This window comes from Mchenga conophoros, linkage group LG11 (assembly GCF_057382185.1).
Source record: "Mchenga conophoros isolate Kocher_MC1m ecotype Shallow Benthic linkage group LG11, M_conophoros_male_GT1.1, whole genome shotgun sequence".
Classification (NCBI taxonomy): Eukaryota; Metazoa; Chordata; class Actinopteri; order Cichliformes; family Cichlidae; genus Mchenga; species Mchenga conophoros.
The window spans coordinates 21,092,032-21,109,524 of NC_140536.1; the positions used below are offsets into that span (position 1 = coordinate 21,092,032).

The window sequence follows — 17,493 nt, forward strand, 5'->3', positions numbered from 1 at the left end:
TTTTCATGTTAAAATGCCAAATAACCGATTTTAACATTTATTTGCTCAACAAAACTACTCCAATATAAAACAAGACAGACTGTTAATTGTCAGTTTTCTTAAAGTTGGCTGTTGTTCAGATGGCATAATAATGAGTGGAGAAAGACCCCCCCCCTCCCCCCCCCTTTTCTGGTTTAGTGCATATAAAAACAACTCTGTGAATAGCTTCACCATGCAAGTTATTCACCAGTTAAGTTAAATAAGCCTCACAGCTACTGTCACGACCCATTATGTGGGGAGTAGGCGAGACAGCTAAACACCACTTCCACACAATTTAGATGCAATAAAACACTGACAGCTTTTTTATCCACTTCATTAAGCCAGTAATTTCTTATAAAAATCTCCCGCATTAATCCTGCCGATGGTTTCCCTGCGGTTCCTTAAGCTCTCCTCCAACCTTAGCCGCCTTGCTTTGATTCTTACTCAAATAGGCGCTAATTTGAGATAAATTATGCATCCACATGTAGCCTACCCATGCCAAGGAATATAAAGTGTGACACTGTGAAAGATGGTGAATTAAAGCAAAGTGTGATACCTTGACGGACTAATGGCAGATAGGTTAGGCCTGTCAGCCGGATGGTTTGTTGATCTGCATGTCACTTCACATTTGAAGAAGTAGAGAGGTCATGCTTATGATGTTTTGAAGGTCATTTGAAGTCATATTCCTGGAAGACCTTGCGGTGAGATGAAGAGCCCATGATATACTTAAATGAAGACACTCTAAAAGAATAAACAGTCATTTTTAGTTGTCCTTTAATTCCAATATGAATATCAAACATTTTTGATTCCATGCAGGGAAATTCAAGTGTCACAACAGCTGAAATACAAGAACAGATGCACACATAAGTAAGTTCAACAGTCAAAATGTATCTAATTTATCTAAATATGAGCATCTTTTATATGCCAGCGTAGCTCGAGAAATTAAAAGGTATTTAATTCTGTATATGCTGACGCGAAGTACACCGAGACAAAAATAGTAGCAAATAAACTGAGGCGGCAACAAAATCTGAATACAGAAAAAGCACTTGAGGGAACAAAAATTGTCTGGTGGTTAACGTGTCTCATGCCTGCAGACAGCTTAAAAAGCAGCTATTGCACTTGTACTGTAGCAGCAAAAACAAAGCGTGCTTCTAATAATGCAAAACCTGGATGTGTGCACTTCATCCCGAGCAGGTGTATTTATTGTCAGTTTGCTGGAAAAAAAAACAACCCCAAAAACCTCTCTTCATTTACCCAGGCTGAATTTAAAGTGACTGAAGTAAACTACATGCAATCAAGATATTGGTAAAATAATATCCATGAGCTACTGTTTACTGGAACACCTGGGTCACCTCGTGTCCACTCTGTATCACAGTGACTGAAAAGAATCTGTAGATGGGGCTGTTGTCTGCTGTTTCAGCTGCCGTCTCTCGCTCTTTGGCCGGTCTTTCTGCTCCATGGTGCAGGCAACATGGAGATCAACATCACACGCGGAGACCTTCCAGTCAGAGAGAGCTGGAGAAAAAGGAGACTGTGGGGAAGTTGAGGAAGCAGCAGAGAGCGAGCCGTATGATGTACAACTGTAATTTAGCGCTGCAGCAGGTCTTGAAATTGCCTTGCTTTATCAAAGGCAACACTCCTCCTTCCCCTGTCCCTAATAAGTAAGCTTAACTAATAATGAAATAAAGCGAGCAGAACATACTTTTGCCTGTGATGTCATGCCCACTTCCGCACGCCGGTCCGCCCATCATCTCAGATCTCTTAGTATCATTACGACGACGATATTGCTATTACGTTCTTAATAAAACTCAGTCAGCGGTGTGCTATCTCCCATCTTTACATTTTATTAACCATGCTTATGAGAGATGAGGGAAAAATGATGTGGCTAAGTAAGACGTCGCAGATAGGTGACAGATGTAATACAGGCTACACTGGAGCTCCAGTGAGAACAATTATCCAGCATAGACAAGGCAAGCTGGTGCTGAGATGATCTGACATCAAAAACTGTAAGCAAGGCAGTTAGTAGCACGATCATAGCAGTTCGGCTTTGCTTATAGTCAAAACTGGAGTTCCTAATAACGTGTAATACAAATATGAACTGCTCCAAAATATGCACAAGGCATCTTGTAAATCACAAAAACCAGATGCCTAGTCGTGTAACAGGATAAAGGGTGTTCAAAAGTTCTTTGTTTCTACCTTTCTTCTTTTAAAAAGATGCCTAACTTAAGAGATTTGTGTGTCTTTGTAATAAATGAATTGGGGTAATTGGATAACAGATTGCCAATCATAACAGAAAAGTAATAAAGGCATTATTTGGACAGTAATTGAGTCAGTAAGTCACTACCTTGGTCCAGCTTCTTTGCTTACTCATTAACTATCCTCCTTCATTTTGGAGGCTTTATTTGTTATCTCTCTGGTACCTAGGTTAAAAAAATCAGTCAGGTGGACAAAGCTTAAGTAAGGAAATACAACTTTCATGGGGATATTTTGGTATCCAATAAAAACCCATCCATGCCAAAAACATCACCTGATTTTCCCACAGCCAACACACAAACAGAAAACCTAGTTTGAGGTTTCTGTTGCAACATATCATTAAAGCAAAACAGACCTGTCATAAGGTGTTCACTGCTTTTTTTTGAGAAGCTAACCAGTACAGCAAACTGCTCTACTACCCTTAATGTGCAGCAATGGGAGAAGCGGTATGAGGAGAGGGGAAAAGGATAACGACAGTGGAAGTTAGAGGAAGGGACAGGCGTCTCCTGCATTTTCTGGTCAGCTAGCAGAGCGTGGAACGAAGGGGCCAGCGGGCCAGCAGCCAGCTAATGGGGACCAGCAGTGAGCACGGGGCCAGGGACAGCGCTGACAAAAGGAACAGCGACAGATGCCATTATCTCAGCCTCATGCAGATACAATGGAGCTGGACAACACGGGTCCTGACACTTGCAGACATTTGTGAGCGAGCGTGTGGGCCGAGAGAAGGGGGCGTGTGTGTGTGCGCGCGCGTGCGTGCACTGTGAAGTTAATAGAACACGATGGAGGAGAAGTGGATTATCATGGAGACTACAATTTCTTGGTAACACTCTGAGCTCCGCTGCACCCCTTGCATGCATGCGTGCATGCGCGTATGCAATTCACGTGTGTATTTGAGTATAGCCTACATGACCTCATCTTGTTACAGAAAGACAGCTGGATCAGTCACCCATCACTTGCTTAGAATTCAGGGGCATCGTGGAAGCGCACCACATTTGGTTTCATATTTCTCTGGGTGCTACTCTTGGACTTAAATTATGCAGCGTTCACTTCAACCAAGGATGTTCTGGTCATTTGGACAACCAAAAACGTGTCAGGGTGGGGTTTTCGAGGGGTGGGGGATATTAGCTGGCTGTGGTGATGCTTTTAGCAGGATTGGCAAAGGCAGAGAAGGGCTGTTAAGCAGCAGTTTTTGGGAGGGATAAGAAATGTGAGCTTTAGCCAGTGTAGTGCAGTGACATGGGACAGCGTTATTGACTGTGGCGGTGCATGCTGACAGTGGATTGTCAGCCCCTGCAGTCATTTGCCAGACTGAGCGAATGCAAGGATCAGAGTTCTTGGAGCTTAGAGAACGAGAGAAAAGAAAGTGAGACAGGGAGGGATGGCACGGAAAGGAGAGCAGAGAGACTGGCAGCCATACAAATGCAGGAATATAAATATAATACACACACAAAAAAACACACGCACACAAACACACACTGAGATGTGGGCACCCCGCAGAGTGTCTGACACTGATGCTGCCAGACTAATCAGGGTACTCTCCCACTCTTTCACTTGCTCATTAGTGTTAGAGGAGAAGCCAGACAGTTGTGACGTTGCAACGAGGTTTTGTCTTGCCGTTGTAACCATGTTTGGTGTGAGAGGGTAAGCAGTGATTTTAAAAGTGTTTGAAACAGGTCCGTGACATACTTTGAATGCACTCTCACATGATAGATTGAGCGGTAATATTTTTTGTTGTCGTTCGCTATGTAGAAGCTGTCTGCTTTAATAGAACAGTAACTTTAAAATACAATATCTGAATACATTTTACAGACTTGTAGCATCTCATCCCTGTGTAAGAAGGAATTTGTGTGGCTGCAATGATTCTGAAGGCAAAAAGCTGACCAGTGAAATCAACAGAGGCTGAATATCTCAGATTCAAGAGAATATTGGAAAAAATCTGATATTTTTTTCCATCTATTGCTTGAGAAATTTTTCATATATTCAAGCCACCCTTGACTCGTGAAGGCATTATTTTAAAATTCAAAACAGAAAAAGGGGGTCCAGGTGAAGACCTGCAGGAAAGCTATGACCAGGACACAGCGTTATGTTTGTGCCTAAAGTGCTTTCTAATTACTTAACATAACTTTATTTTGTCATTTCGGCCAACACCTTTGACATAATGTTTTGCCATTTGAGGTGTGGTGTATTCATTTTGTGACATATAATTAATACAAAGTCCCTAGTTTACATGATGAGGTTTTAGGTCAGATTTGCTGACCTTATCATAACTGTTTTGCTCTTCAAACTAAACAAAAAAATGTATCAGCCACAGGTTGTGTTTTGTAACAGTTTATCTCAAGATGTTTGTTTGATGTAACCTGTTTTAGTTAAAAAGGATGCATAAATCTCAGGATTTATGCATCCTTTCATATCAATCCACCGGTAACAAATGGAAAAAAATCATTTTTATAGGGCTTTATTAATTCTTGAGAACACAAGGGGTTAACAAGTGACAAGATTCCAAAAGACCCTAGACCCTTTCTAAAAATAACATTTGAGGGAAAACCTGCTCGTGCATTAACCAGTGTGTCAGCAGTAAATCCTTCACAACACTCTCACACAAACTGACTTTATTAGCCGTTCCATTAATGCCCGTCTGTTTTTTTTTATGTTTTCCCTTTACGGTCCCAGCACGACTTATACAACCACAGGTTTGCTTTTCGTGATTTGTTGCCCCTAAATGGAATAACAAGAGCAAGAAGAATACCGAAGCGGCTACTGCCAAGACATTACAAAGGCTGCTCGGCGCTGAACGGCACAAGGCAAAAGACTAGCGTTGTTATAGCTGTCAAAAAGGCCTCTGAGAATGCCCGCACCGAAGTGCGTTTAAAAGTGATGGAGTGGGCTTGAGTAAAGAGAGTTGGGAGCTTTTAATGCAACAGAACATAAGAAAACAAAGATCCTAAGGTCATATTTAAGTGTGTTATTGACTGGGGCAAAAACAAATCTAAACACAACTCATACACAGTACTTTAAAAGCTTAAACTAACTCAATAAAACTCACGTAGTTGAATGTGGGACCACTGAACAGCAGTCATAAAAAGAAGGTCTTTAAATAAACCAATAAAATGTATATTCAGATCTTAGGGAGAAGTACAGAAAAAAATCAAGAGTAATGATGCAGAAAACTCCCCCTTTGTCTGGCATATTATTACATATCGCATTATTGATTTTTACTGAAGCATCAAGTAGTGTTTTCGTCTCACAACCGTGTCTAACTGCTTTATATACTGTTAATATAGTCAAGCAATCCCAAAACTACAAGTTAGGTCATGAGTTAAATCGGAGACAGCCTGCGATGATTAATGTGGAGCAAAAAGGGCTTCCTGCTCTAATCTGTATTCATTTTTCTAAGACCTGCAAATTAAACAGCAAGAATTCAACACATTAAACGATTTCCCTTTGGGTGCATGAGTTTTCTGTGCATCCCAAAAGAGTTGCAAATTGTTCTTGAAGTTTTACACCGTGACAATGCTGCTTTTACTATATGTTATTAATGATAGGGTGGGGCACAAAATAGGACTGTGTTAGAGTTTCAGGATATTAATAAGAAAAGAAAGTTGAATGAAACCAGCGCTTGGGTCCAAATAGAAAAACCTAATAAATGCAGTGAAGGAAAAAAACTATATTGGAGAAGAAGCATAAAGTCATTGAAAATGCCTTTTTCAGAGTTTCAAGGAACTTTGGTGCAGAAAGTTATGCGACTTATAAGAAAGGCAATGGGCATGGATACTAAAATAAAAATAGTGCTTCCATTTATGAATAGATGGACTTTGGAGGTGGCAGATGATCAAAGCAGCCAGATGATCAGACTGTAGATGGCTGAGAGAGCAGGGGTCGCAGGGTTATGTTTGTCTTTGGACACTGTGCACACTCTTGACTGGGTGCTCACTTGTTTCCCTCCCAGAAAACTTTGGAAACTTGGGAGTAGTTTCTGACTTTCGTCCCTCCTTCCTTCTTCCCTTCCCTGTTTCCTTTCCCTCTACCACTCAATCTGGGAGTCATGCTAATGACCCCGCTGTCTGCCCTGGCAGTTTCTCATAACACAACTTATCAGCACAGAGCAGGAGTATGGGTATTTTTAAACTCTCTTGCACACACACACACGCACTTACATGCATATACTTTCTTACTATTCAGTAGACTCGCGGGGAACCTGCGCTGAGGTCCAGATTGAAAATGTGATGTGTGCTAATGCATTCAGAACAGAGGTGAGGTTGGTCCTTTCCTTTTCTGTAAGCCAGCAGTGGGAACACCAGCCCCAATATGGTAAGCTAGAAAGGCGAGCACATTACAGTGGCTGAGTAATGAGAACCATGGAGCTCCAGTCATTCCCACATTCACACACACACACACACACACACACAGAGGCTGGTCTGTGGGAGTGTGTGAAGCAGTATAAGACTCCAGCAGAGTAGTACCAGTGCTATCCTCTCCTGATGGTGATGCTGTGTGAAGTGCAGAGCTGTTCGACACAGACTCCAGCTGCTGCTGCCCTGTATTCAAATGGCACCACAAGACATCGGCACGCTGTCTCTTGGTTCTTATTAGACTCAGCCTCTCACTCTTTTTGTCTCTTGTCTTTTTTTTTTGTTTTTTCTTCTCCCAAACCTCTCAACTTATGTACACCCGCGGCATCCCACTTTTGCTTTGCTTCCCCCCCTCTCTCTCCGCCTCCCCTTTTCTTTACTTCTTTCCTCTTCTTGTCATGTGTTCTGTGCTCTTGTGACTGTTAGGCATCAATTTGTGGCACATCAAAAGATGTGGAGGGGGAAAAGAGGATGCATGGGGAGAGAAGTTTATAAGTATTCTTAATTTATTTGCTGAGTGCCTTCAAAGGAACAGCGCTTTATTTATGTCAATTGCTGTTTTGTTTTGTTTTTTGTTGCTTTTTTTATTCCACAGTCATGCAACTTTTACTTGTAAAAATCGAAGTGGGATCAGTCAGGGTGTGTACATGTGCTAAAAATACACATTGTGCATGCAGTACATGTCAGTGTGTGCATTTGTATTTGTGAGGGGGTGTTCTGTGACAGCAAACATTTTCACGAAGCGTAATAGAGAGGTGAGACACTGGAGTTTGCAGCATGCTGGTTTTCCACTTTATCACGTGCACTCAGGTCCGCACAAAGTACAAACAATGAGTCAGCCTTATATAAAGTATATGAGGGATGTATGTGTGCAGGATTATGGTGCACTGTTGGTTATCTAAAGTTTGGAAATAATGTTTAAACAACACATTTACACATTTCGAAACCTTGAAAATGTATTCACAAGTTATATATAGTCACACCGACATATTCTTGCTTACTGTAACATGTTGAAAACTACTTTTAGGGAATTTTATCTTAAAAAAATGACAATATTGCTATGTAAGATGCCTACTGAAGGGGAATTGTTTTATATATATATTTCACACATGGTGTCAATAGGATCTATATGCTTAAAGGATGAACAAATTTATATAACTGAAAGAAGCAAGATGAAGGAAATTCAAACATGAAAAGTAACAACAAAAAATAATTCATAATTCAAGTTTCCAAGAGGTAATTATTATTATAATTAAATAATCAATTTCATCACTTAAAGCATTAGAAATAATGAAAAAAATACAGGCCCATCAGACTAATGCCTGGTAAGTATAAATACTTAATTTTTTGCTTAAAAAAAAAAAAAAAAAATGCTCTATAGCGCAATAAAAAAGGTAACTTACACATAATGTATCGCTCAATATTGGAATACGATTATTAATGTCACATTTGAATGCCAAACCACTCTGCATTTAATTATTTGTTATTATTCATTTCCGTCTCTTTTCTACAGGTCACCCCCAACTGGTCTGGCAGATGACCGCCTGTCCCTGAGCCTGGTTCTGCCAGGGTTTTCTTCCTGCTAAAATGGAGTTTTTCCTTCCTGCGGTTTTCTCTGTTTTCTTTATATTATTGCAGGGTCTTTACCTTACAATATAAAGTGCCTTGAGGCTATATGAATTAAATTCAATTGAAACTGGACAACAACAAACATGAAGGGCACATAGAAAAAAGGAGTGTAGAGAGTGGAGTGACGGCATACTGGATGCAGGTGGTCTTATGTAGCAATAGTGAGTTTAAAGACTTACCTGTTCTTCACCTGTTTCTCACTTGAACCGGAAAACAGACGTGATGAATTCGAAGCTACCGGTAGCTGAAAAATGAAGTTGACCTCTGGTGAGTGCGCATGCTCGACGGCTGCCTGAGCTAACTTTACTAAAATGTTAGCACAATAAGCTAGTTTAAAAAGTCCTCGGCAGAAAGCCTGAACTTCTTGTATTAAAAATGGAACTTGCACAATATATAAGGACAATCTCCTCATCAAAAAACACTAAGGCTCTCAAGACTGTTAACATCTGTAACCGATTGAAACTGCTAACTTGATTTTGGCTCTTGCAAACTTTTGTTTATTTATGTTCCCCTTAATTTATTTTATTTTTTGTACTCACTTTTGTCTCACTGTCCTTGTCACTCTTTCTGTTCCTCATTGTACTACCACAATGTTATCTTTTATGTGATCCCTGTTTTACTTGACTGTATGTCTATAATGTGATAAATAAAGTTTAAAAAAAAAAAAAGCTAGTTTAATATCAGTGTGTGTAAGCTAGCAAACCAACAGTCAGACTACGATGTAAATAAATGAGAACCACAGACCGGAGTAAAGTTTAGCTCTGAGGGTGGAGAGTGGACTCTGGCTCCAACCAGCAATACTGACGGGATTACTGTGTATTTCACAGGTGGATGCTGTCATCACCAGTATTGAAAGACGAACAAGGCTAAATTCAACTTTAAATAGACTACATGGTGCGTTTTGGTAAGTACTCTGTAGTGACGTTCAACTAATTCCCGTTAGTACACTGTTTGTTGGGTTAATTGTTAGTTTTTTTGATATAATTGTAGGAAATAAACTGATAATTAATCCAACAATGATTACAGTAACTACAGGATAGTTAAATAAAACACTGATTGGGTAGTTCGGATGCTATTAATTGTATCTTTTTGTCAAAGAGATACATCTAACAGTAACTTACTAACTAATATGGCTGATTCAGGCTAGCTGCTTTGGTCTAGTTGACCAAAAGATGTCTTATTTCCTATTTTTTAATTTCCTATCACAGTAAAATGCAAAACAATTTCTGCAATCTAAAAGAGACAGAAGTTACCAAAGAAAATTTCCCCCAATCTTTTCTGAACTCACTGAAAAACCAAACTGGACTAAAACAGCAGAAAACAAGCAAAACAAAAATAAATTTTGTTTTGAATTTGATAATATCTTCTAGTAGAGCTGTGCCAGCTGTGAAATTTTAGATCAGTACCCATGTTTAAAATAATAATTTGCCCAGTAGCAGAAAGTCTTGAAGGATTTCCTCAATTCTTTCATATTTGGAAATTCGATCCACAAACCTGTTGGAACTTAACACAAAACAGCATACAGGGGAATATTGGACAGTATTGACTTACTTTGATTTTTTTAATGTGCTATCCCATTTTTTTGCGCTATCATGCAAGATCACTGCTTGAATGTTGGCATGTTCAGTGGCGTTCAAAATGTCTTTAATTTGGTTAATTTAGTATCTGCTGTCACTTGGCGTGCCTTGCATAGTGGCTGAGTGGAGTTTGCAGTGAGAGGACACCTGAACTGTTTATTATTTCTGAGGCAAAAATAAGATGGAAAACCTTCAGTCAGCACTCAGTCCATCTGAGCCAGACTCATTTTAAAAGACAAGCAGCTCTTGCACTGAAGGATCCAGGGTCACCAGTATATGCTAATAGGAAATCTCTGTGGACTTGCAGTTTCTCATCACATAACCCATCTGCACAACACAGTGGCTGTGTATTTTAGACTCTGCTGCAGCCTGCCTTCCTCTCTTCCTCCCTGTCTTTCTCTCTCCCCTCTTCTGTCTTACTGTCTTTTCTCAGACTCGCATATATGTGGTGGGTTGAGCACAAGCAAGAGCACCTAAACTCACACACACAAAGTGCGCACTCACGCACACACACATACACACGCGCACACAGCAGGAGTGGGGCCTGCAGCTCCTGGGTGTTTTGTGGGTTGGATTCACACCGATGCTTTCTCTGACTGCACTATTGTTATTTAAATGTGGGAGGGCGATCAGCAGCAAGCATTAATGGCATCCTCAGCACTGCGGATTCTGCACAAGACACACACACTTGCACGCACAAAAGCGTACGCACATAGACATGCACACGTGCACGTGCGAGACTCACACTTTCACGCAAACCTTGTGGATGCACCTTGAGGGCCATATGAATAACAAATACCTCTGCCATCTGCAATACCACAGAGTATTCCCGACCATTTCGGCACATTAGTCAGCAGTCCTTTGACTTAGGCTCTCCACGCACTACTTGGTGTATTAGCAGCAATCTCCCTCGCCACGATACGCTGCGTTTAAGAAAATGCAGTTTGAAGAGAAGTTTGTTTTCTAAGCTTAAACTTTATGTCGCTGCCGATCTGACCTTGTCCTCTCGAGTTTGATGTAATGGGAGGTGCTTGAGTCATTTGCTGCGGCGATGTTTTGTTCTGTCAAGGCCAATCTGAGCCCGGCTCGAATACCTGTGGTGATGGTATCGTTTTAAACTGGTGAAGACCTCCCCCACCTCCCCGACACTGCCAGACCAAATGGGATTAGACAGGCACCCCTGGCCATTAACACTTGATCCTTACCTGATTTCTTTCTCCCTAGGAAACCACGGCTGAAATAGTCAGACATGTTGCCTTTCGATTCCACATGATAAAAGATGTTAGTTCAGAACTGTGGCAAGTGAGTCCAGTGGTGTTATAATGCAGCAAAATGAATTTGGAAGAAAGTTTTGTCGTCTTCCAAGTTCATAATGTAGTAGAAATTATATGCAGTGGAGTATTTTTTTTTTTAAGTTGCAACACAATATTTGAATTTGAGGCTTAGCTCAGTACTGTCATTGTTGGTGGTTGTGATTGTTTGACAGAATTTGGCAGTTGCATATATTTTCATGGGCTGAAATTCACCTAGATTTTGGTTATTTTGGTACCCTAACAATTTATTTTCAATGATGTGTAGACACAGATTACTGAGATATACATCAAACTTACCTGCAAGGTCAAAATAGACATAATTGATGCTTTTGTATAGTCCATTTTTGCAGGATATTTCTAGTTTTCGGATGAGTGCATATTATAGGTATTAGACACCAGATTCCCTAACAGACTTGTCACATCCATAGATACTCATTTGGAGATGGTCTTGGAATATTTGTGAATTTCAGTCAAAGCATATATGGCGACAGGTCTGCGAATCCTGCTAAACACCCAAGCTGTCATAATGTTATGTCTGTAGACACTAAGGTTTTGTTTAGATGGCCAACATTTAGGTACACTTAGTAAATTTCACTTATTATTTAAATTGCTCTTTTAAGTATTCTATCAGGAAATTATTGAACAGCTCTCCAAGTTTATCATGTGCAGAGTTTAAGTTGTTAGTGTCCAAACTGTGCGGTATTAAAAACTGCAGCGGCATCTCTACACTTTTGCTCAGCCGCTGCAAAGTTTGTGATATGGGGCTAATAATGTTGTAGCCTGTAGTTATTTACTAAGATAATATCTTTCCCACCTGCACTGAGCAAAATTCTCTTGTTTTGCTCTTTTTTTCCAGCTAAAATTTGAATATGATTTTAGATGCTTCAAGCCTCGCTGAAAGATGTTGATATCACTTAAATGCTGATGTGTTTAGCACTTTTCTAATATCAGTTTTAGGTCAGCTACATCAATAGATTTTTTTTTTTGATAGATTACTTTTCATTTTGCCTCTCAGGAATTTGTGTAATTGTTTATGTAATCAATGTTAACGTCAAGATAATGTGAATTTGGTTTATCACAGAACAAATTTTCTCATTTCTGTGTAATTAAATAAGCAGTTATTTAATAATTATTGCTTACAGTATTGGGTTAACTAACTACTTTTGTCTAAAAGAAAGCATAAGAATTAGTAATTACATCTAGTTATTATTAAAAAAAATACTAGAAGGCATTTTTTGTGACAGGAGAGCTGATTTGGAGAGCTGGCAAGCGTTTCTGAGTTTATGAGCACAAGAATCTCCTCGGTTCCTTGGAAGTTTGCGTTTCATTGATGTTGATGTTTAAATGCAAGCGTTTTTGAGGAACATTCACGAATATGTGTTTTTGTGTGTGTGTGTGTGTGTGTGTGTGTGTGTGTGTGTGTGTGTGTGTGTGTGTGTGTGTGCGTAAGAGTGCATCTGTGTGAGTCCGAGTGTGTGTTGCAGAGTGTTGTCAGAAGTGATCCTATTTTCATTACTCACTGGCTCAAAGGAGGAGGTGAGGCCCTGGCTTGCAGCAGTGATAAATGCATTACCCCAATAAACCCTGTCTCCACTGAGGTGCTGAATGCTGACACGCACACACACAAAAACACAGACACGAGGGAGGTGGTTGGGGAGGAGGTGGTGACAGAGAGAGAGTAAGAAGGATGTATAGATGGAAGGAGTGAAAAGACAATCAGATAAGGAGAGAAAGACAGTGACAGCTAAGAGGAGATGAGAAAGAGAAGATGGAGGAAGAGAAAGGGAAAAAAAAACAACAGAGGTTGGGATACAGGGGAAAAGTGAAAGGGAAAAGTGACAGGTGCCCAGGAAAACGGAGTGACAGCAGAGAGAGGAGACGGAGGAAAGGATGGAGGCAGACACTAAAGAGAAAGAATGAGAGAGAGTGGAGGGGCAGGTGGAGGGAGTGGTGGGTGCAGAGAAGCAGAAGGTTAGGGGTAGAGGGGTGCTAATGGCTGTATGCAGAGCAGGACTGGAGGGCACGCGGGGGCTTGTGGGAGCAGAGGAGCAGCAGGGTTGGTGGATGGTTTCAGTAGGTATAGATAGGAAGGGAGGTGAAGGATCAGTGGTGTCCAGCTGGCCTCTTCCTCTGCCCCTCATTAGAGTAGCACAGGTCTGTTGAGAATAGTAATCCAGGAGGAGATGAGGTCCATATTCTGTGTGGAGTGTTCATTTCCCCACATGTAGCTTTAAGTTGATTAAATTACCCGTATTCCTGCCTGATCTAACCTACATTAAGAGAAGTTCGCACATATGCACACTCCCATTTTTGGATTCAAACCCAAAAAGCTGAGTTTATTTATCAACGTGCCATCAAATTGAAATATTCTAAATGTCTTCATGTAATATTGATTTCATCCACACACAGCCCGGCGCATTTGGTATCATTAAAATGTGGGCGTCTGCACTAGAAGTGTGGTAATGAACAAAGTTTGGATGCGCAGCACAACTTTGTAGTGATTGACATAAACCTTCAGTACGCCAAAATGTGTGTGTTGTTGATATCATACATGTTTTTGCTTTTTATTTTGGTGTAGAAACACAGATGTACATGATGTTTAATGTCTTAGGCAGATACACTATATGCGTGTTTATGCATCAGTGTCTGTGGCCAAAAAATGCTTGTGTGGGCATATTATAGGATGAATGTGCGTGCAAAGGCTGTATGGTTAAAAAGTGTGTGTTTAGTAAGAATGCATCTTAGTGTATTTATTTGTAAAGGCAGTTGTTTATGTGTGTGCAGCATATGTGTGTGCATATATGGAATGAGAATATAAAGAATCTGGCCTTGTGTGTATGCAGTGTTTTCATGAATATTTGTGAATGACTGTGGGTGTGTGTGCTCAAACTCCTAATCACCAACTTCCTCCCTCTCTCTCTCTCTTCTTTGCCTCCCAGCCCACCGCCTCTGGTAATGAGGTGAGGGTAGGAGCAGATCAGAACCCTTAGCGAAGTGGACTGGCCCCGTCCTCAGTCGCAGCTACATGCGGGTCAGGCCTCCCTCATTAGCCGCCATCACTGTGACATCACAGGTGAAAGCGGCGGTGTGCAAATTGAAAACACCAAGTTCACCAAATCAAATCAGAACCTGAACAAAGACCTGCCGAGTCTGAGCTTTAAAAAAAGGGGGGGGGGGGGGGGGGAAAGAGAAAATAGAAGAAAGTGTTAAGCAGGTCTTTTAAAAAAAAAAAATTATTTTATTTTTAATGAATTAGAGGAGGAGCTGGATATTGTGTGTTGAAGTAGTGGGAGGGTGTCTGAGAGGGGTGAGAGGGGAGAATACAATTAAAAGAGAGCAGAGAGTCAGGGGGACTGACCTGGTGATGGGAGAGGAGAAGGGGCAGTTCTGAGTGCACGTGAACCACATAATGAAAGGTTGAACTTTTTGTGGCCAGGCTGGCATACCAAATCAACTCACCCTGGGAGTGTTGAGGGGGACAAGAGGGGAAAGAGTCCGTAGTGCGGCGTGAGAGAGGGAGGAAGGAGAAATGGAAAGATCAAGTGACCTAAATGAAAGAAGCAAAGGCGAAGGAGAGGCACAGACTTTAACGAGGGACAAGGGAGGTAGAGAGGGACTGAGCATGGGAGGGACAGAGGGATGCAGACCAACTAGCTGAATGAGTAGCGAGGAGGAGGCTGGAGAAGGAAAGGAGGGAGAGACGGAGAGAGTGAGAGGCCCCCGCTATGTGGCTGCCATGGGGGCCTGAGTGACAGAAATTAATAATTAGTGACAATGATTGACAGCACTCCCTCCATCTGCGGCTCTCTGCCGCCTCGCAACGCCTGCCTCCGCCAGCGACCGCGGGCACAATGAGCTCCAGAGGGATTGTGGGAGACGCACTTGATTGACAACTGCCTCCTGGAGAGACGAGGGAAGTGGAGTGGTGGGCTGAGGCAGAGGAGAGAGAAAGGAAGGCGTGAAAGAGAGGAGGGTCGGTGTAGGAGAGGGAGCGATGGAGGGAGAGGTGGGTGAAAGGGGCAAAGAGGGGACAGAACAAGAGAGGGGGGTTGGGAATTTAGGAAGATGGTCAGAGATTGAGGGAAGAAATGCTGCCATCAGCTCCTCTTCTATTATCATCCCCACTTTCTCCATCACACCTAGGGTTGCTCATATTGCCATTCCCTCCTCCACCCTGACACTAGCAGCCTTATGCAAAAGTGACAAATTTACCACAGAAGGGAGGAAATGGATAAATAAAGAGGAGAAAATGAGAAAGCGGGGTTGAGGCCTCGGGTTTCCGTGGTGAGAGGGAATAGCCTGTAAATAGTCATCAGCGGGGAATTTGTCACTCTCTCTGCTTCTGTCCTGTCTCTCTTTTCCTCGCGCCATCCTTCTCCACCCTTCCATCACTCCTGCTAGCCATCCCTACTTTCTTTCTCTTTGCTGTCAGCTGTGACACCACGAAGTGTCTCGGGTTTGCTATGCGCCTTTTCTTTCTCTGGAGGTGGAAATGCATCCGTGTAGGCATGAAACCTTGTATGATGATGTGCAAACCTCATGACATGAAGTCAAACAAATGTCATTTCTCCAACACATTTTTTCCTCTCCTTTTTCTTTTATCTTTGTTCCTTATCCGCCCCCGTCACATTTTTCTTCTCTCCCTGCCCTGTTTTTTTCCTCATTCATTTCATTCCCTTTTGATACCCTTTTTCATCTACTTCCCTCTGATGTACCCTTCTCTTCATCCTTTTTCCTTCCATGCCAGACCCATTTCAGCCTGCCATGACATGGCCTGAGCTAATGTGCTCCAGTACGGCTTAATCGCTGCACAGGTCTCCAAGGCTTACTGCTACACACTGTAACAAAGTACACTACTTACCTCAGGGCCACACAGAGAATAGGCTTGTACAGAACACAGCGAGATCCAGTGGGAATCAGTTTCACATCACAACACATTATTGATTTTTTTTCTTCTCTCCCCCCAAAACAGACACGTTTTTCATTGTTGCTGTAACCTAGCTTCCTATCTCTCTGTCCCTTGCAGAGATGGGGAGGGAGCTTAGGATTAAGGTCATGCCCTAGAGGTAAATGCTGTAATGGGTCTTTTTTCCCAGTTTTACTGGTTAACACTTTTTCTACTGAGAATGAACCCATCACTGGTTAGTTTGCACTTTTTTTTTTTTTTTGCTATGTCATGTTGTAACAGCTTATACAGCTTTCTCCCAAGACTTCTGCAGCACTGCAAAGAACTAAGTTGGAAAATAATATTTAAAAAATGATTTTAGTTTTCTTTTTTTGTGCAACTAGAGAGACAGAAGAGAACTTAGAAAGAACTCAGAAATCATTAGTTGTGAGGTTGATAAAAACTTTATTATTTTTTGTTGTTGACATTTTACTGTTCAGGTTGACCTGACTGTGAAGAAGGAGATAGGTGTCTGCTCTTTGGGGAGCTTTCTTAGTACCTAACTGTCTCAGTTTTTGGCTTTAATGTGTGTTTGTGGGTTAAGAAATGTTTCCTCCTATCCCTCGTTATAGAAAAAGCAGCCAAGTGCTCTCATTTAATTGGTTTTTGTTGAAACATTTGTTGAAAGCAAGTAAATGTCCTTGAACGGCCCGCATCATTTCTTCTTCTCTGTCCATGGCCCAACTGATGCTTGTAACTTTGCAGCAACCCTGTACTCTTTGTACACACACACACACACACACACACACACACACACACACACACACACACTAAACAGACGGCAAAGAGCACGTGGAGTTGACAGCTGGTAACTGCAGGGCCCAGCAGGTGCAGAGTGTGTGTATGTGTGTGAGTGTGTGGTTGGCCCCAGAGGGCCCCTGACTCATGGCCAGAGAGGCAGGCAGAGGTGTGTGTGTGTGTGTGTGTATATAATGTGTGTATACATGGTTATAAGGGGGGCCTGGCTGACTGACTAGCCTGGAGTTGACTTCACTTCAGCTCCAGTGATTGATTGCAATAGGCCTGGACATGAGGCGATGTATTGCCCGTGGATACTACCTTTGACTACCTTCATTACATCAATAGCCCTCTCTCGCTCCTATTTCCTGTTTTGTTGTTGTTATTTGTGTGTTCTTATGGCCTTTTACTGAACTTTGAAGAGTTCACTTTATTATGATAATCGGCACCGGACTGCGAACTTTGTGGAGAGACTCACTTGATGAAATGGATCATCGCTTGGATGCAGGAAAAGTTTGACTTGAATGCAGTGAACGTCGAAACTTTCCGTGCACACACCGGAAACTCTTTATCTGTATATCTTCTTTCCTTTACCAGAACCAGCTTGGTCTTGGTCAGTATGCCATTTGATGGAGTGCTCTTTGCCAGCCCGCCCGCCTCTGGCTATGGTG

General features: G+C 41.7%; 2 long non-coding RNA genes across 2 annotated transcripts in view; one reads left to right on the forward strand and one right to left on the reverse strand.

Moving 5' to 3' along the window:
- Window positions 1–837: 837 nt before the first annotated feature.
- LOC146564006 (uncharacterized) lies at window positions 838–8,900 on the reverse strand. The gene is made up of 3 exons (XR_014894289.1): window positions 8,789–8,900; window positions 8,429–8,493; window positions 838–1,533 (listed from the first exon to the last, which is right to left on the reverse strand). It is a non-coding gene; the product is annotated as an uncharacterized LOC146564006 (long non-coding RNA).
- The window catches only part of LOC146564007 (uncharacterized), a 66,284-nt gene continuing 57,685 nt past the window's right edge, over window positions 8,895–17,493 (forward strand). The window contains exon 1 of the long non-coding RNA XR_014894288.1: window positions 8,895–9,153. This is a non-coding gene — a long non-coding RNA (uncharacterized LOC146564007). The remainder of the gene's footprint in view (window positions 9,154–17,493) is intronic.